Source organism: Zerene cesonia, chromosome 17 (genome assembly GCF_012273895.1).
Source record: "Zerene cesonia ecotype Mississippi chromosome 17, Zerene_cesonia_1.1, whole genome shotgun sequence".
NCBI classification, from domain to species: Eukaryota; Metazoa; Arthropoda; class Insecta; order Lepidoptera; family Pieridae; genus Zerene; species Zerene cesonia.
In genome coordinates, this window is record NC_052118.1 from 575,662 (window position 1) to 581,377 (window position 5,716).

Consider the following 5,716-nt stretch of genomic DNA (forward strand, 5'->3'; position numbering starts at 1 on the left):
TACCATGTAAGCTTTAACTTTAAATATCATCTATCTAGATATAGTTCTTATTGCACTACGAATAAGGTTAAAATTTATCAGTTTCATTATTTTTTACACACATTCAAGAGCGTAAGACACTGTCACCCACACATATGACGCAATATTGACTAGTTGCAATAATTACAGGATCCACAGAAATCAAAACAAGGTTAACCTATGAGGTTAATACTGATATAGATGATTTCAATGGACCTTCATTAGATGTGGAGGGGATGGCAAATATTGAAGGTTTGTCCAACTGTTTGGCAATTGGAGTGGTCACATCCGAGCAAACATTCATTAGGCAGATTAATTGTAGCTCCTAATGGCATACTTTGGTTCAAGTGTTCGATGGATAAATATTTGATGTAGGTATTATATAGCTGTGGTGTTTGGGAGGTGTGGTTGCGACGTGTGGAGTATCTGAGGAGAATGCAATGTATGTACAAATGTAATTATTGAATTTCCGAGATTATTTTTGTGTCTACTAGTTATGTTCATTTAAGTTATCATTTAATTGAGATTAGATCTTTTTCAAGTATAATGAGTAATTAATAATTATCTGTTTTTCATTTGTTAAATGGTATATAATTTGGCTTTTTAGGCGCCAACGTCCATACCATGTTGAATACACCGGTTCTCGTCCGATCACCGAAGTTAAGCAACGTCGGGCGCGGTCAGTACTTAGATGGGTGACCGCTTGGGAACACCGTGTGATGTTGGCCTTTTGAAAATTATGATAATATGTATTGCGTTATTTGAAAAGCAATTTTTTTTTTTTATAAATCTGTATATTATACCTACCAACTACGTAGGTTAATCAGCTGTATTGATTTTAATTATGTATACAGACTTTTATCATACAGGTTGATAAAAAGTAGTAATAACCCAGATGTCATATTATTATAACCTATAATATTAATTGATTTAAATATTATTCGGACCTCTCCATGAAAGCTATATTTGGAAATTGGAACCGTTAACACATATAATTGTCGCTGCAACCTATTTTTTATTTGAAATAAACTAAATACACAGTCGACTGAACTATGCACATCAGGACGAGTAATGACAATGATGATGCTTGTTATAGAGTTCCCACTAAATCATATGTGTTCGAGGTATTTAATATATGGGGGACGGCGCGTACGCAGTCCCCACTACCAAAAATTACGCGTCCGAGTTATCCACATTAGGGATAATCGCAGAGGTCAACCCCGCCGCAGTGCAATGGAGGGGCCTCGCTCTGGGAGAACCGCCTTCCTGATCACGGTGTCTCCTACGCCAGGTAAGTATGATTATTTCAGATTTGAAATTGCATTTATATGATTCACGCAAAAAAATGTATAGCGCGAACTAGGTAAATGGCAACGCCATCTGTGATTGTCCTATAGAAACTGTTAATTGTTAGCAAGGAAAGCATTTGACAGTGATGTAAATAAAAAATAAACCTTCCTCTAAAGATTGTCTGATCGCATAAAAAGGATTAGATGCAAATTAATTGATATTAAATATAAGTGATTCGAATTAAAAACTTAAATGTAACATAATCTAAATGTAGATATTATTGATGGAAATTTATTCGAATATTATGTCTTATTAAGCAAACCTCTAGTCAAGCAAAAAAAAAAAAACTAAAAATAAGTCATAGTGATGCGATAGAGAAATAATCGATAAATGGCGTCATTCGTCGCGCACGATCACTTCCCAAAAGGCACGTTACCGATTCTGGACGGCTTCCAAACTAATAGTGAGTAGACAATGGTATCGATCAACAATGCCTTTATGCCCTCGCAGTGAAAACGAAACGATTTTTATCGATGAATGATAACATCACTATTGGTGTTTACTTTCTTCAATGGGCTGCGAAATTGGATTTCATAACTTTATTCTTTGTTGACTTTCTGGCGAATTATACTTTGTATGCAAGAATAAGATGCTTTTCTGGTGAGGAATGGAGAAAAACTTTTCACATGTTATAGTTAAAATTGTTTCAGGTCTTTTATTTTTCTTAAAAAATAATAATACATCATCTTACACCAAACTTAATTAAGGTAAAATATCTACGTATTTTTTTTTTTTTTGTATGTCACAGTCGGCAATGGAGCTGGTGGGTCGCCTGATGGTAAGCGCTACCACCGCCCATGAACATTTGGAGAGTCGTAAGATCGTTTGAAGACCTTACTTTGGCCGACTTCGAGTTGGAAAGGCATTGAGAAAGGATTGACGAGAGGAAGAAAGGAAAGGAATGGGGTAAGGAACAGGATATGGGTATATGTAAGTTTTAAGGTATTTGTTTAATATAGAACAATAGTCATCTGAAAGTAGGCGTATTACTCTAAGATCAGGCTTCATGAAAGTTTGTAAGGACATCCTTACAAACTTTTATGAAGCCTGATCTTAGAGTCACAAACACACACATATGTGTGTATTTGTTACTCATTCACGCAACAAGTACTGAACCGATTGCAATGAAATTTAGTACGGCTGGATAAGTGGAATAACACAGGCAACTTTTTATCCCGATATTCCTACGTGATACGGACTTACGCGGGTGAAACCGCGGGGCGCAACTAGTAATATTATAAAGTATCGTACGATTGTTACTCGTTTACGCAAAAAACACACAATGGATTTTGATGATACTTTCTAGTCCCTATGTACCAGAATCTTGATGATATTTTCTAGTCATGTACCCTATATACCAAAATAACACATGGGCTATAGAAATACTTGTTTCTTCCAGCAAGTGCAACCGCGCGGCAGAAATAGTACATTTATATACATAAATAAGATTTGAAGAGAAGACAAATAGAGTAGAGTAAACTTTCACCCCATGCAAAAAGGCGATGCACTATTATTGATGGGTTCACTATTTGTGATCGAATATCGTTTATAATATTTTTTGTCGCCTGACACTGCCCAGGCGGTAAGTACAGTTGTAAAGAAAATTATTAAAATCTCTGTAGGTATTAAAATATTTGATATAGTGAACAAAATTAAAAAATAATTTTCCGCCTTCTATTCATTTTTTTTAAACTATATCTGAACTAAATTACATACAAATCGGTTCCACGGTTTAGGCATGAAGAAGGTACGGAATGTTTATAGATAATATAAAATCTCTATTAGAGATATGTCAATCATAGTTGAAAATAGAATATTCGAAGAATATAAGAATTTATAATTTGATTTTTGTTTTTGATCAAATTTTAATGGTTCTCTAATAAAAAATTAAAATATACGATAATAATAAAGTAATTAAGTGTACAATTCTTTTTTTTCATGTATCAATGCATATATTTTTTACTAAAACGTTAAAACAATATAATATATCTAAAATATTCATGTAGCATCTAAAACAGGCTTTTCCCACCCAGCGTACCGGCGTCACACACCAGTAGCAAGGGTTGATAAATCGCAACAATTTCAGAGTGCATCTAACTACGGGCTAAGATTTATCTTCCGCTGGTGACACGTCATTACTCGTCCGCGTCCGCGCGCAATATGCGTGAAGTTTCATTTTTGACAACGTATTGTTTATTGATCATAACTTCGTTATGGATAGGGCTTTTTTGAATTTGTTCTATTTGTCGGTTCCATTATGGATGCGGCATTTGCTATCTCCAGTGATGTTTTTGAATTTTGAATTTAGAAACGTTTTCGAATTTCGTCGAAACCCGTTTTTGCCGTAGACTATTGAGGCGGTAATTGCGACATATTTTGAAACAAACGTAATTAATACACTAATATAATATATTTAAAGTCTATTATCCCATGAAATTTTTATAAACAGCGATCTTAAATATTGGAACCATGAATTGTTTTTTTTTTTAGGTAGGTAGTCTGTAAACTTCAACATTCATTAAAAACACTGATTTTTAACACGTTTATATTAGCTTCACCTGCATATTTTATGAAACCGACTTAAAGCTTTAATTTTCCTTACATTTACTATCTATGAGAGCAACTAAGACAATTGTTGATTCTATAGACGCGTTTTCTTTTAGTTTTTTTAAACTATGTGTATTATTATGAGCAGATACATAATTTTCATTTGTTTGTACAGCTAACATTTGTATGTGGGAGTCGAGCACGCTTCGGCACGAATTGGGCCTGCTCGCACCGGGGAGGTACCACACCCTCACAGAAAACCGGCGTGAAATAGTGGCATGCCACTGTGTTTCGTACGGTGAGTGGGGGAGCCGGAGGCCCGTTTCCTTTTCCTCACCCGTCCCAGTCCATTCCTTCTTTCCAGTCGTTAATCCTTTCCTTTTCCCTTACCCCATAAAAGCGGGCAGCGCATTCGAAAATTCCCTTGCGAATGTTTATGGGCGGTGGTGATCGCCTACCATCCGGCGAACCACCAGCTCAGTTGCCCGCTATGACATAAAAAAAAAAAAAATAACAAGACAAGTTAAAACAATTCGCTCGCAAGGGATAAAAGTATGCGACTCGAAGCGACTATATAAGCCCGGTCTATATCTAATCGGGACCGTAAAACGCGCAGTCACTTGAAACTTCAGAAGTTTCGAGATTCAGGAGTTGGACCTTATTACGAGGCTGCCAGGCTGGAGTCAGGTCGATCAGGCAACCGATTCAACGTAATGTCATCACTTCATTTGAGTTTAGGTTTTTGTTTTCACGCTGGTTTTCTACGGGGGTGTGTTACTGGCCCGGTGCGAGCTGGCCCAATTCGTGCCGAAGTGTGCTCGGTTCCCCCATTATTGAAGACAGTTTTAAAATGTTCAACTGTACTTATTTGTAATAATAATAATATTCTTTTACACAGAAAAGATATGGTCTGTACAAAAAGTACTATTATAGTGCAATTTATATGCACTTTTTTTGTTTTTGTGGGAAGAATTATTATTAATATTTCTTTTCATTTATTTAAAGCCGAAAGGTTTATAGATTGCTTTGGACGGTAATTTTATAAGCAACAAACTTTGGTTAACCTTTCTTTATGAATTTCTTACATTTAAAAAAATACTAGCCCACTTATATACTTCCATAATATTCCATGCTTTTATATACCTTTAATGATGTATGAATAAACTTTAACCAGGGATTGAAAGTCTACTCTAAATTGAGTATGATATTTTTATTTACCCATTTTCAAGAAGAACCATAGTAGAACGGTATTATATTAAATAAGCAATAATTTTAATATAATAATAATAATTTCATTTATTCGAACAACTATCAAGACTCATTTTGTTAGTAACAATATGCTTAAAAACTATGTTAGTACTTTAAATTAAAAATTATCCTATTCTATTCTATACCATTGATGCGAATAATTTGCAACAATGGTTTACATATAAACAATCTAATCTACTTGCAATACATTTTAAAATTGTATTGGGACTATACATTTTGTATTGTATTGGGACAATACATTTTAAAATTGTTTTGAATAGGTTACCGTATTCTAAGCTAACTACATCTCGCAAGGACACAGAGTATCACTCAAAATCAATATCCGCACCGTCATAAACAACGTAAGGGTGAATAAGAAGTGAGAAACAATCGTTATATAGTTTGTAATGTCGAGTTGACCCTCTATGGAGTACTTTGAATAATACCGTTAGTTTGTCCGTCCATCCAGCCTATGTAAATGTGACTAGATTGAGTTTGCGCTCCTTTGGTAATGTTGGCGTAGTTTTATCTTGCAAATTGTTTGAATAACTTT

The 5,716-nt window shown here is 34.8% G+C and overlaps 2 non-coding genes across 2 annotated transcripts; one reads left to right on the forward strand and one right to left on the reverse strand.

Annotated features, from left to right (window-relative positions):
- The first annotated feature begins 627 nt into the window (after nt 1-627).
- Nucleotides 628-746, forward strand: LOC119833700. Its single transcript, XR_005287970.1, has one exon. It is a non-coding gene; the product is annotated as a 5S ribosomal RNA (ribosomal RNA).
- Nucleotides 747-1,155: 409 nt separating this feature from the next.
- On the reverse strand, nt 1,156-1,317 carry LOC119833701. The gene has a single exon (XR_005287971.1). It is a non-coding gene; the product is annotated as a U1 spliceosomal RNA (small nuclear RNA).
- Between the last annotated feature and the right edge of the window lie 4,399 nt (nt 1,318-5,716).